The sequence below is a fragment of the Vitis riparia genome, chromosome 15 (genome assembly GCF_004353265.1).
Source record: "Vitis riparia cultivar Riparia Gloire de Montpellier isolate 1030 chromosome 15, EGFV_Vit.rip_1.0, whole genome shotgun sequence".
NCBI lineage: Eukaryota > Viridiplantae > Streptophyta > Magnoliopsida > Vitales > Vitaceae > Vitis > Vitis riparia.
Genome location: NC_048445.1, coordinates 20,754,556 through 20,769,880, shown reverse-complemented (window position 1 = coordinate 20,769,880; position 15,325 = coordinate 20,754,556). Strand labels below are relative to the sequence as shown.

Below are 15,325 nucleotides of genomic sequence, written 5' to 3'. Positions count from 1 at the left end.
TAAAATTTATAGAATAGAGGATAAGAAAATTATAGCTCATGCTAAAAAGAAGGAAGAGGCAACACTTCAACTTAAAGAAATAATAAATCTCATTTTTAATATTATAATTGAAAAAAATATGGTCATTACAAGTAAGAATGTAGGGCTTGGAGATATGATGAGAGGAATTTCTAGGTTAATGCTATAGAAGATAAAAATGAAAATGGTTGCAGCTTTTCACATTTCACAATTAAGGGATATATAGCTTCCTTGAAGCTTTCTTGGCTTGTCATCGTCATCATGCAAAGCATACATCAGAACTTCCCACTTAATAGGGAACAACTCCACTTTTGGTTTTACCCAATACTCGTCCAATGTAATTTTTTCAGTCAATAAAATTAGAAATGAGCATTGAAATCACATTCCTTAGCGAATAAATTATTAAAATCACATATTCGCAAGAAAGAGATCGATAATAGAAATATATAGTTAATTGGAATAAATTTTAACAAACGTCTTTGGATAAATAACATTTGTTTAAGTAAAACACATTCCTTATGACATTGATTTAATTAGTTAGGATTATATTATCAAATTTTGATGAATTGTAATTGTTACTCACACTCGTCAAAGGGATTAACATTTGCTATTACATTCACAGTCATCGACATCACAACATTTGAATTTTTTTTTACACTGAATAGAAATGTATAGAAAACTTTACATCGGAAATAGAACTTCTATGCCTGCACCACCACCACATGTGAGTACAAATTGGCCTTCACGGATTACAGGGTGGTAAGCATACTGCCGAATCTGTAACATATGTGCCATGATTATCAATCTTAATATCAAATAAATCAAGGAGAAAATTAATTAATTTATTAAATATATAAATCCTTACTATTCTCCACCCAAGCCAGCTTCCACATGAAATACAGTAGATAGAAACCTCATCCACCTGACTCCCTGCCGGAGCTTCACCTACATATGATAGCATTGGATAGTCTCCTTCTCTAACATTCACACCAGTACTGCACACTTGGAACATCAGAATAGATCAAAAATCAAGAACAGTTAAAAAGACTATCAAAACGCGTTCTGATAGCATTGGAACCTTACACGTAATCAAAGAGGAGCTGAGCCGTGGAAAATGGATAAAGATCCTACAAGAATAGCAAAGAAATTAATTAAGCATGAAATCTTGCAAGTGAATTTTAATTAATAGAAAAGAAACAGTACCTGAATAAAGTTATGGCCCAGAGCAATGAGAGTATGGCAAAAGATACAGCGGAACACACAAGGAAGTGGTGGGGTATCCAGAAAGGCTTCAAGAGCCTGAAGCATATGTGCAGTTGCTGGTGGAAGAGGGTTACTGTTAGGCATTTCCGCCATTGGACCTTGGAATATCAGAGATTATCAGCTACTCTTCTTGATGGATCCTGCAGTATCATTTGCAAATTAGGAAAAGAAAGAATAATACCAGATATTTATGAAGAAGGCTTCAAGGTGTATGAAAGCACTCAACAGCTTAAATTTTCCCAGGAAAATGAAAGAAACCAAAATGGGAGAGGAGGGAGGAAGGGGAAGTTATTTTGTTTTAGAAAACCAAAATCGCTCCTGTTTTTCCTGTTTTTAATTAGAAAGTAACAACTTCCACGTGGAAAGGGAATCTGATTAGAAAAAAAAGAAAGGAAATTAATAACTTCCAAGTGAAATTGAGTTTCAGATTCTTAACCAAGAAACTGAGAGCGAAACAGTTATGAAAGTGAAATCAACGACAGCCAAGTTATCGGATTCTTGAAAACTAGCAAACTTGAATTTAATTTTCTGGAGAAAGTGAGCGAAAGCGAGAGAAAGTGATAGAGAAACAGTTATGATTCTTATATAGGAAACAAATAAAATGAATTTGAAGAAATAGATCCTTACAGAAAGAAAGAAAAAAAGAAAGAAAAGGGTTAGGAGAATTTTACCGGATTGGTGACCAAAAAGACCAAGAAATTGCTGAATGTGAAGCCAACAACCTCCAAGTTATCAGATTCTTGAAAGCTAGCAAACTCTGAATTTAATTTTCTGGAGAAAGTGAGACCGAAAGTGGGAGAAAGTGAGAGAGAAACAGTTAAGATTCTTGAATATGAAACAAAGAAAATGGACTACTTGAGATGGATCTCCAGAGAGAGAGAAAGAAAGAAAGAAAGCAAGCAAGCAAGAAAGAAGGAAAGAAAAGAGCTTCGAGAATTTTACCGGATTGATGACCAAAAATATCAAGAAATTGTTAAATGTGAAATCAACAACTTCCAAATTATAAGATTGTCTCAGATGGGTGAAAGCTAGCAAGTTGAATTTTCTAGGGAAAGTGATAGAAAGCGAGTTTGATATTGGCGGGAAAGAGAGACAGTTATGAATGTGAAAGAGGAATAGTAATGATTATATACTCTAAACAGTTTTATGCAAGATTGTCATTACACTCAACAACCTTCATATTACCACCGTGCCATCACATGTTTTTATATTTAGAGTCAAACATCAAATAGAATGCATATTAAAATTTTATCCCTTACTTGGATCATGAATTTTTTAAATTACCTTTTATTTTTCTTTTGAAACAATGATTAAATATCATGTTCTATTATTTTTTTATAAAAGAAATAAGATATTCTATAATTTTTATTTTGCTCTATATTAAGAATGTATTATAGTATTTTATTAAAATGTCCATTGGGTAACTACAATAAAACATTCTATAATTTTTATTTTGCTCTATCTTAAGGATGTAGTGCATTATTTTATTAAAATATTCATTGGGTAAGTACAATAAAATAAATATCATCACCTACCAAAATTAGTTATACCTCATTCCTCATTCCACTGAATATTATATGGTCATGTCAAGGAGATATTCGGGGAGTAGTAAATCAATGATTTGTTGTACCAACAAATCAAGCACAACTCACACAAGTACAAATGTACAATTTGGAAAATTCCAAAAAGAAAAATTCAAAGGCTCGCACCTTTGCATCTATTAGTCGATAGAAACAACTATTTACAATTGCAATCACAGAAGAAAGGTGCATGTGACAATCTTTTGAATACCGACAAAGGGGTAGAGAAGGAGCAGAAGGCTCAATCATAGATTTTGAGAAAACAATTCAGGCTTTTTTAGATTTTGAAAACAAAAAAGAGTCATTGACTATTTTTTACAAACATTAACTCTTCTTAATCAAATGAAATCTAATGGTGAAAATGTTTCAAATCTCCAAGTTGTGGAGAAAATTCGTCAAATCTTAACCATGTAATTTGAGTACAAGGTAACAATAATTATTGAAAGATCTTTGTACTATGATGTTGGGTGAATTGATGGATTCCTTACAAGCCCATGAATAACACTTAGATGAAAGGTCTTAGATTGAGGTAAAAGAAGCACTAGAAAGCCAAGTAAGTCTTAGAGGAGAAAAAATAAGTCTCAAAATAATTTTAAATCAAGTAAAAAAGGTTAAAATTTATAGAATAGAGGATAAGAAAATTCTAGCTCATGCTAAAAAGAAGGAAGAGGTAATACTTCAATTTAAAGAAATAATAAATCTCATTTTTAATATTATAATTGAAAAAAATATGGTCATTACAAGTAAGAATGTAGGGCTTGGAGATATGATGAGAGGAATTTCTAGGTTAATGCTATAGAAGATAAAAATGAAAATTTAGAGACCTTGTTATCAGCTTATAGTGCTGGAAGGGATGAAAAAAAAAAGTATATGGTTTTTTATATAGGCTATAGTAATCATATGTTTGGTAGGAAAGAGATGTTTTCTGAGTTAGAGAAGACTTTTAATTCAGAGGTAAAATTTGGGAATGAATCAGTAGTACCAGTTAAGAGTAAATGTAAGATTTCCATTAAATTGAAAGATAAATCTTAAAATTTTATCTTTAATTTGTTCTATGTTCCATGTCTTCATCAAAATCTATCAAAATGGGGAAACTTTCAGAAAACAAATATGATATGCAGATCTATAAGGGCATCTATACCATCAATGATGATAAAAAAAAGGACTAGTGAAAAGGTAAATATGACATAAAATCATTTATTTTCATTAAATATTAATTGTGGATAATTACCTTTCTTTAGCTCTATAATTGATGATAGAAATTGGTTATGACACTCACATTTTGAACATTTAAATTTTAAAAGTCTAAAATTACCTGCTACTAAGAATATGGTTTTTGAGTCGCTTTTTATTAATTCTTCAAATGAGGTTTTAGGAAAAAAGCTTAGAGATAATTTTCCTATAAAAAAATCATGGGGAGCTAGGATGTCTCACAAGTTGATTCATTCAAATCTACGTCCAATGGAGGTTCTCTCAAATGAAGATCACAAGTATTTTCTAACATTTTTTTAATGATTTTAGTAAGAAGGCTTGGGTTTAGTTTTTAAAGAAAAAAGGAGATGCATGTGAAAATTTCAAATTTTTTTAAGTTTATGTGGAAAAACAAAGTGAATATACAATCAAAATTTTGAGAATATATTAGGGTACTAAATATACTATTAGTGATTATTTTTTTTTAAAAAAATGTGATATTAAGAATCAATTGGCCACAAGGTATGCTCTATAACAAAACAAAATTGCAGAGAGAAAAAATAGAATAATTATGGTTATGGTGAGGTGCATGTTGCACTTAAACAATTGCCTAGAATATTTTTGGGCCTAAACAATTTCTTGTGCGGTTTATTGATTTATTGAATAGGTGCTCCACTAAAAGTGTTTATGCAAAAACCCCAAAAGAAGGTTGGAGTCATAGGAAGTCTAACATTGGTTATCTAAGGGTGTTTAGTGGCATAACATATGCTTATGTACTTGATGCATTGCAAATAAATAAATAAAGGTGAAAAGTATATTTTTGTTTGTTATAACAAAAGGCTATAAATTGTACAATCCACAAACCAAGAAGGTTATTGTCAATCATGATGCGATTTTTTATGAGCAATTAGTATGAGACTGGTCCTCTAATAAAAAAGGACCATCAAGTGTACATATTCATCTTGAAGAACAAAGTGAAGATCAAAGTATGAATCCTACTAGTACACCAATTATGACTCCATGTCTGATAGAGTCATCAAGGTGTCCATAATGTCAACATGTTTTACCTATATGTTTGCATGATTATGTGGTTGGTTGTGACAAGGACCTAACAAGGGAAAAAATGATGAATTTTGATTTATTAAATTTTAAGAAAGTTGCTTAAGATGATTGTTGGCTTGAAGCTATAGATGAAGAATTTCATATAATTGAGACAAATAATACATTATGCAATTGAGGAAATACATTAGAGTTGAATATGATGTTGTAAATGTTGAATGACATGTCCTAGGAGCTGCTGACATGGAGCTGAGTAGAATGAAGTGGAAGTAGTCAAAATAAGTTAGTCATGTGGAAGATTTACCTATTCCTTAGGAAGTATTTGTTGGTTTGTTTCTGTTCTTTAGGAAGGATCTATAGGCAGCAGGTTTGTTGCTATTTTTATGTTTTTTTCTGTTTTAAGCTAGTTGTATAAATAAGTGCTTTGAAGCTTAATAATAAATAACTTCAGATTCCTCAACGTTTTGTTGCTTCTTAAGAGTTTCTACCCTTTGTTTCTATCAAAACCTACAGTAAAACTGACTAGATTCTCTTTGGACCTTTTCTTTTTTGGTCTTATCTTGATTCATATATAACTTGTAATGAAAGTTTGGCTTGCAAGATTTCATGTTTTCTCTACTGTTCTTGTAGATGTTGCCTCCAATGACCATTCCAACATAGTCCAGTGCCACATCAATAACGTTTAAGTTTTATATTTTTGTTTCACAAGATTTACCTTTTTTCAAATCTCTAGCTATTGGCTTTGTGCCAAAAATTCAAGACTACATGGCATTCATATTAAGATGAAAGTGGACCTATATGAATTTTGATTTTCTACATATGTAGTGGTAATATGACCTTACTTTGGGTATAATTATTGGTAGTAATATAAAAACTCAAGTGGATATTGCCCATCTCTATTGCATTTCATGCCAAACTTTTGTTGGGTGGAGAATAGTTAGGATATATCATATATATTGCTTTATAACTCACAAATTAATTAATTTTATTTCATATATATGAGTTCCAATCTTATGGGTGAATAATTTTGCATTCAGGTTCGCGAGCACAGACAACACATATGAGTTCTACTTTTTTTAATATATTAATAAGCTATCAAACTTTTTTATGTTTATAATAAAATAAAAAAAAAAAAAAAGGAAAAAACCCTGAAGATTAGTTAAGTTAGCTTAATATAAGGATTTAGTTTATCCATAAATTATAAATTTTTTAAAAACTTCTTATCATCTTAATAAATCAAGTGGTTTTTAATTAACAAAAAAAAAAAAAAAAGTTGGACGAGTAATTTTATTTTGGAGTGAGTAGCCCTTTTTGTTATACATCACAAAGTAGTTTTTTTTTTTACTAGAACATACATAACAATAGTACTTTTTGTACCTAAACATATTCGATTTGCAATATAGATATATAAACCATCATAACTTATATATCCAAAGTGGTTTTTATATGATTTCAATTCATAAGTAATTGATAATTTATATATGTCATCAAATAAGATGAATTTACAAGATTCGACTTTTGAAAAAATATCATCTAAAATACACTCAAAGAATATTTTGTGGTCATTTAAATGATGCAATAGATCATATGATGAATTTCTCAAATAATAATAATAATAATTTAACCTTTTCTTTTTCAAATGTTAATTTCCATTCTTGAAATTTTTTTTTCTCTTTCTCTAGTATATTAAAAAATAATATTCATGTAAGTAGTGCTACCTTTAGGACTAAATATCAAAATTTTAGTGGGACCCAAATCATATCAAGATACATTCTTTACGACATATTTGCCAAAATCAAGAATAAGTTTGTGATTAAAGCCTTCCAATTTAATTTTTTAAATTTAAAAAGAATTTCAAATATCAAATAAGTAAAATCCTCTCTAAATTTTCCTATAAATAGATCGAGGAGCTTTCTTTTACTTCAAAGGGGGGATGGGGAAAGAGAATTGGGCAAATTGAGGCATACGGCATCATCGATGAGAAGGTTTCCTTATAGTCTACATTCTCTCTTTGATTGTAACCTTTTGCCATGAGTCAAAGCATTATCTTAAGCCCACTTGCTCCTAATTAATTAAGCCCAAGTGGAAGTTCAACTAGCTCCGAGATGGAGTTGGTTGCAGCTTTTCACATTTCACAATTAAGGGATATATAGCTTCCTTGAAGCTTTCTTGGCTTGTCATCATCATCATGCAAAGCATACATCAGAACTTCCCACTTAATCGGGAACAACTCCACCTTTGGTTTTACTCAATACTCGTCCAAAGTAATTTTTTCGGTCAATAAAATTAGAAATGAGCATTGAAATCACATTCCTTAGCGAATAAATTATTAAAATCACATATTCGCAAGAAAGAGATAATAGAAATATATAGTTAATTGGAATAAATTTTAACAAATGTCTTTGGATAGATAACATTTGTTTAGGTAAAACACATTCCTTATGACATTGATTTAACTAGTTAGGATTATATTATCAAATTTTGATGAATTGTAATTGTTACTCACACTTGTCAAGGGGATTAATATAAAGGAGGCAACACTATATACTTCAGCAAGTAGTAGTAACAATTGCTATTACATTCACAGTCATCGACATCACAACATTTACACTGAACAGAAATGTATAGAAAACTTTACATCGGAAACACAGCCTCTATGCCTACATCACCACCACATACGAGTACAAAATGGCCTACACGGATTACAGGGTGGTAAGCATGCAGCCGAATCTGTAACAAAATGGCCATGATTATCAATCTGAATATCAAATAAATCAAGGAGAAAATTAATTAATTTGTTAAATATATAAATCCTTACTATTCTCCACCCAAGCCAGCTTCCACATGAAATACAGTAGATATAAACCTTATCCACAAGACTCCCTGCAGGAGATTCACCTACATATGCTAGCACTGAGTAATGTTCTCTAATATTCACACCAGCACTGCACACTTGGAACATCAGAATAGATCAAAAATCAAGAACAGTTAAAAAGACTATCAAAATGCGTTCTGATAGCATTGGAACCTTACGCGTTATCAAAGAGGAGCTGAGCCGTGGAAAATGGATGAAGATCCTACAAGAATAGCAAAGAAATTAATTAAGCATGAAATCTTGCAAGTGAATCTTAATTAATAGAAAAGAAAAAGTACCTGAATATAGTTATGGCCCTGAGCAATGGGATTATGGCAAAAGATACAGCGGAACACACAGGGAAGTGGTGGGGTATCCAGAAAGGCTTCAAGAGCCTGAAGCATATGTGCAGTTGCTGGTGGAAGAGGGTCACTGTTAGGCATTTCCGCCATTGGAACTTGGAATATCAGAGATTATCAGCTACTCTTCTTGATGGATCCTGCAGTATCATTTGCAAATTAGGAAAAGAAAGAATAATACCAGATATTTATGAAGAAGGCTTCAAGGTGTATGAAACCACTCAACAGCTTAAATTTTCCCAAGAAAATGAAAGAAACCAAAATGAGAGAGGAGGGAGGGAGGGGAAGTTATTTTGTTTTAGAAAACCAAAAATCGCTCCTGTTTTTCCTGTTTTTAATTAGAAAGCAACAACTTCCACGTGGAAAGGGAATCTGATTAGAAAAAAAGAAGGAAATTAATAACTTCCAAGTGAAATTGAGTTTCAGATTCTTAACCAAGAAACTGAGAGCCAAACAGTTATGAATGTGAAATCAACGACACCCAAGTTATCAGATTCTTGAAAACTAGCAAACTTGAATTTAATTTTCTGGAGAAAGTGAGCGAAAGCTAGAGAAAGTGAGAGAAACAGTTATGATTCTTATATAGGAAACAAAGAAAATGAACTTGAAGAAATAGATCCATACAGAAAGAAAGAAAAGGGTTAGGAGAGTTTTACCGGATTGATGACCAAAGAAACCAGGAGATTGTTGAATATGAAATCAACGATCTTCAAATTATAAGATTGTCTCGAACTGGTGAAAGCTAGCAGGTTGAATTTTCTAGGGAACGTGAGAAAAAGCGAGAGTTTGTTATTTGTTCGAAAGCAAGACGATTATGAACGTGAAAGAGGAGTAGTGATGATTATATACAGTTATGCAAGATTATCAGTAAGCTCAACCACCTTCATATTATATTACCACCTTGCCATCGAGGCAAATATCAAATAGAAAGCATATTACAAATGTATCCCTTGTTTGGATCATGAATTTTTTAAATTACCTTTTATTTTTCTTTTGAAACAATGATCAAATATTTTGTTCTATTAGTTTAAAAAAAATATAATATATTCTATAATTTTTATTTTGCTCTATATTAAGAATGTGTCATAGTAATTTATTAAAACGCCTATTGGGTAACTGTAATAAAATATTCTACAATTTTCATTTTGCTCTATCTTAAGGATGTAGTGCATTATTTTCATTAAAATATTCATTGGGTAAGTACAATAAAATAAATATCATCGCCTTCCAAAATTAGTTATACTTCACTACTCATTCCACTGAATATTGTATTGTCGTTTCAAGGAAATATAAGTTTTGACAAGGTACTTTTGGTCTAGCATTTGTGTTACAAAATAATTTACAATCTTTTAGAAATGATATCTTCTTTTCATAAAACCAATTTCAATACTTCCATTCTTTAATAAATAATTTAAACCATACAAATTAGAAACTTTCTATGATCCTTTAATAATATCATTAATATGAAAATACAATGTTTACTTAGATTTATAATTGGCATTGATAAATCATAGCTTCTATGATCAAGTCCTTTGGAAATTGAATATGGATTTTTAAACTTATTTTCCTTTTAGGACCTTGGGTTATTCGTGATCAAGTTAAGTTCTATAACTCAAAATTATATCTAAAATATTTTCTTAGTTCAGATCCTTAATTACCATTTAATGCATCAAATTGAAGTATGTCACAACGTTTAGGTTCTCACTTCTCTCATAGATTTGGCTTTAGGATATCTAATGACAGGATAAGCTTAGTTAACTAGTGATTAAGGGATGACAAAAAAACACTAGTACATCTATAAAGTACTATTGTACCTTCTTTGGTTTGATTCTAACTTTAGTACTCTATTCTAAAATTGGTCTTGGTAAGCCAAGGTCAAAGACCGTTGTTCTCCCAACCAAAAACAACTAAAAAGAACAAGCAACTATTGGTATAGTGGCTTGATCGATCCTATAGGGACAGGTATTGTGATACCTAATGGTGTAAAGATCTAAGATTTCAAGCCTAAATCCTATGTTATTTTTAACCTAATGTAATTGAATTAGAAAGAAGAGCTTTTTAAGTTTCAAAATGTAGAAAAACATACTATGAATATGAAGTGATCAAATAATGATAAAATTATCTAGAAACAAGCTCACTCCTAAGTTCAAATCTCAAGGAAAGTAGGATCCAATATGTTCCTATGACAATCACACTCTTTTGCATTCAGTTTTCAACCTATAAAGCCATATACTAATCTCAAACACTAACCCTAGAGATGTCACAATAAGGGATCAAATTGAATCTTAGTGAATCAACTCTTATGAGGAAGTATTCATTAAATCCAATAATGTTATAGTATGTGACTCATATTGAGTGAAAGACATATATGGAAAAGAAGGGGTAAATGTCGAAACGGTACGGTTTAGGGGTATTTTTGGAATTTCAATATCTAAGGGTTAATATAAATACCCTTTTATATAACCCTAAATTTGGATATAGTGAAAATTTTCCTTCCTATTCCCGTGGACGTAAACAATCTACTTAACCACATAAGATCTGTGTATTTTGTTTTGCTCTAATTTCTTCACCAGGAATTGTCGCAAGAAAATCAACACAGTGTTTTGCAGGCTCTTTACTTCTGAGTTCAGTTTCATGAGCAGTTGTAGAATATTATGCTAAAAGCAAGAATCTTGTGTATCCAGAAGAGAATCTTCTTACATGTTTGGCTGGTCTGTTCACAGAGTTAGGCTCTCAGAAAAAGAAAACAGGGGTAATTGGTCCCAAACGATTTGTACAAGGGTCGAGGAAAATTCCCCATCTTTCTGTATCAAGGATCAGACCACATGGGCAGTGATTATCAATTTTGAAAGGGTGAAAGGTCCTGCAGATGATGCAAGTAGAAAACCAGAGGATGCAGTCACATGTCAAGGGACTGAACCAGAACATCAGGCTCTCGTTCCTGACTGAGCCCCGTGGCAGTGGGAGTCCTCACGCTTGTCATTTCATTTTGTTTCTTCTGTGGTGTCGGGCCACGAGCTTCCAATGAAGAAAGCTGCCTACTGGCAAGAACTGGAGGAACAATTTGTATGTCTTCAGAACCTGATACAGCCGAATCAGCAATTATGCAGTTCAGGAAATGCTACCGGCATCCCACTTAATTCAACAGGGAACATTGGTGAAACCTTTTTGCAACAAAAGGAGGCACGTCCAAAGCTTTATCGGATTTGGAAGTCATGAAGGTTCCCAGTTCAAGAGAGCGTATGGGAAATCAGAAGTTGCAGTTAATGAAGGAAGAATCTGTAGTTCCAGCTCCTGCTGCAAAACTTTCCAGTCCAAGTTTTGTTGAAAGGATATTTGATCGTGCATGGGAAGATTCACATACTGAATCTGGTCTTGTCCGCTCATCGTCTATTTGTATTTCTTTGTTGGATCCGAAAAGAGCTGTTTCTTCTCTTTTCAGTCAGTCTATCCGGAATCAGCACATGTATAAATCACACATCTCTGTCAACCCTGAGGCTGTTGACGCAATGCTATCTAAACTTAGTGATTTGCTTATGCTTTTGAAATGTGTCATCTGATGAGAAAATTTTACCCACAGCCGCCTGGTGAACTTAGACCTCCTCTCGGGAAACGTCGACTGATCAAGAATGTAGAGTTTATTGCACTACTATTGCGAACTGGCAATGACATTGCAGAAAAGGAATTAGTCAGCTCTGGTGCCATTCAACGAATCCTCGTTTTCTTCTTTGAGTACCCATACAATAACTCCTTGCACCATCATGAAGAAAGCATTATATTGTCATGTTTGGAAAGTATAGAAAAAATGCCTGAGGATTCAAGCAGTTGGACCAATCTACAAGAACACCAGCTCCTGAACCAGTCAATGCACTGCAGAAATTTGAGAGAACCTTGGAAGATGGAAAAGAAATGGGAAGATTACACTCCCAAAGAATGGGTTGAAAAGTATTCATCTCTTCTCATGGCCAGAGCATTGTTAGACTTATCTAATCAAAATAGTCAGTTGCAAACCAAGGCATCCACAGTGGCAAAGAATTGATGAAGGAACTGAAAATCCAGATACAAATTTACCAGGGTATTCCTTGAGAGAGATACAGGATATATTTTCAAATCTAAAGTTTTCACTGGATGGAGACAAGAACGAAGCTAATGGAAATCCTGAAAATTCTGATGAGAATGCTGTTGATGGGAAGAGTAAGTTAGAGAAAGTTATTTTGACATGGTCGAAGGGTTTTGTAAGGGATACACAGTTAGCTGGGTTGATCCAAAGATTACATCTGATCATTCTGCTGCTTGACAGTTCATGACAGTTGCAGGAGAGTTTTTCCTGCCCCTAGAACGACAAAGATTTGGTCTAATTTCCAATAGCTCTCTGCTGTGATCTCTGGGCATTGGAGATTCTGGTTCATGGTTTGCAAAGGTTTACTTTGCTCGACGTCCCTCTTGTTCAAAGATTCTGAAGGAAAGGGATGACCTCCGACGTGTTTTACAGATGCGAAATTCATTTGTTACAGGAATACGGAAATGTTAAAGCCTGCAAACAGTGGTAGAGCTTGGGATGAGGATCGGACACTACCCATTGCTGTTGATGGTTTGGAAAAATCAGAAATGAAGGAGCGTTCTGAGATAAAGCCAGATGCTTCTCCAAATGCGATGTCGACTAAACCTGTTGTTAGCGAAGGCTTATTTCTGATGCTTGATCAAGGTTGAATGATGACTCCCATGGCTTTCCTGGAGCGCATCAGAGATGACTTTGTGTCATGATATGGGGGTAAGATCAAGACTGTCACAGCTCCTGTAAACAGCCTTAACAAGGATTTTAGTTCAAAATTGAAGGAACACATGCAGTACTGTGTTGATCATCCCGAGGAGATAAGCATGCTTGCGAAGGTGAAAGACATTCTACATGAGGCTTGACGATGACATGAAGACTGTAGCTACTATGGATGTTTTTTTGTATCAAAGATGGAAGCAGGGGTGAAACCGTGAAAACCTCATCAAATTTTGGAATTTGAAGTGAGACTTTCGATGTGATAGAGATTCAAACCAAGCCGGTCTTCCAGGTTCCATTTGCTTAGACATGTTGGCCAGCATAATCCCTCCCAATACACAGGCGGCCGCACTCTTGCATGGCCATGCATGACCACCTTCACTCCTCTTGGTGTACTCTCCCATTTGATGTTTTTTATCTGCTTTTCTTTGATTTTCATCTTCCTTTTTAAATAAAATTCATTTTCCTTTTCTTAAAAATTCTTCAAAAACTCCTCTATAAATATTTCAAAGTTAAAAAAATTATATAATAACATGAATAAATTACATAATTCCAAAAATAATGGAATTCCTCTGCATTTTTATGATCTTTCTCCATGATCATCATAAATATAGAATTTATAGAATTAATTCATGAAAATAAATTGGACATTGATGGAGCCATGTATGAGATTTTTGCCATTTTATTGGTGATTCTAATTGTCTTGTACTTGTTGATCTTTACTCATCTCATTGATTATTTTTTTATGTTTCTCTCAACCATAGCATATCTTAATATTTCTTGGTATTCGATCAACCAATCAATTGTTGTACTTGCCTTAACTTAATTAACTTAATTAGTAGAAACCTAATTTTAAGACTTAAAAAGGGTGTAATGGGTTATTATGGTACCTTCTCAATAATTTAACCCGCCACTCAAACTTGGTTTTTCTTATACTTATGTTTCCCTTTTAAGAGTGATTTTTTTTTCCTTTTTCTTTATATATATATAAAAAAAAAAAAAAAAGTGACCACCCGAACACAATTTTTACAAAAAAAAAAAAATCAAAATTTCAAAATACGAGTCTCCATGGAATGAGGATGCACGTGGAAAATGTGGGTTCACACCTATCCACCAATAAATATATTTTTTTAATATTTAAAAAAAATTAAATTAAAAAGATTAAGCTGATAAATGTATAGAAAAAAGTGAAGGCTCAAGGAATTTCTTGTAATTTAATTAATGCCATTAATATGGAAATATTAATGTGACAAATATATAATTTTTATAATTATTATGATGAGATTAATTGGTAAATATGAAAAATTAAATATAAAATAAGGATATTTCGGCAATTTTTACACAGTGATTTACCTTTTTTACATTTAATTTTTGCTCAACACACTAATTTTATTTAAAGATAATTACAAAAGATTCCACATCACAATAATATTCCTTCTTTTTTTTTATTTTACTAAAAAAAATTGGTGATTTATCCTTATATATATATTTAACTTTCCCCATATTAATCCATTAATTTTCTTTTAAAAATTTATGATAAAGGTATAGATAAAGTCAAGGCTCAAGATTTTTTTGTAATTTAATTAATATGATTAATATGAAAATAACTTAAACTTAATTTTTACAATTTTTAAGAATAACATGAAAGAGATGTTTGATAAAACTAAATACTTATTACTTAATAATTTAAGTTGATTTTAAATTAAATTATACTTATGTTATTGACTTAAAACTTATTACTTAATTTTTATTTTAAGTATTAAGATTGTTTGATAAAATTAAGGTGGTGTTTGTTTTTTTACTTAATCCTAAATAGAACATTAATGTTTAATAGTGTTAAATATTAGGTTGTTTGTTTTTGTAGTATTTTATTTCTATTAAGTATTAAAAAGTAAAGAAAAACCAATATGTTATTTTTTCTATTTAGAAAAAGCTACATATTTTGGTTTTTTATATTTAGTAAAAAGTTTATAATAAATCATGAAAAAGTAGAAAAACAAATAATTTAAATTCTGAAAACAAATTGCTTTCAGCAAAAAACCAAAAAAACAAACATCACCTAACTTAAAACTTATTCCAACTCATCAAATTAATATATTTACTTTTATAAATTATAATTAGAATAAAAAAGATCGAGTAATAATAAAGGTTATGAAATAGCAAAAAAGATTATAGAGGTAATTATAACAAATAAGGTAAAAAGATAAAATAAATATATGAATTTAAGAAT

General features: G+C 31.7%; 2 long non-coding RNA genes across 2 annotated transcripts; both read right to left on the bottom strand.

Annotated features, from left to right (window-relative positions):
* Nucleotides 1-698: 698 nt before the first annotated feature.
* LOC117931582 lies at nucleotides 699-2,369 on the bottom strand. The gene is made up of 6 exons (XR_004654069.1): nucleotides 2,224-2,369; nucleotides 1,953-2,052; nucleotides 1,222-1,421; nucleotides 1,102-1,145; nucleotides 884-1,020; nucleotides 699-795 (listed from the first exon to the last, which is right to left on the bottom strand). It is a non-coding gene; the product is annotated as an uncharacterized LOC117931582 (long non-coding RNA).
* A 5,594-nt stretch (nucleotides 2,370-7,963) lies between these two features.
* On the bottom strand, nucleotides 7,964-9,060 carry LOC117931788. Its single transcript, XR_004654091.1, has 4 exons — nucleotides 8,981-9,060; nucleotides 8,265-8,464; nucleotides 8,145-8,188; nucleotides 7,964-8,009 (listed from the first exon to the last, which is right to left on the bottom strand). It is a non-coding gene; the product is annotated as an uncharacterized LOC117931788 (long non-coding RNA).
* Nucleotides 9,061-15,325: the final 6,265 nt, after the last annotated feature.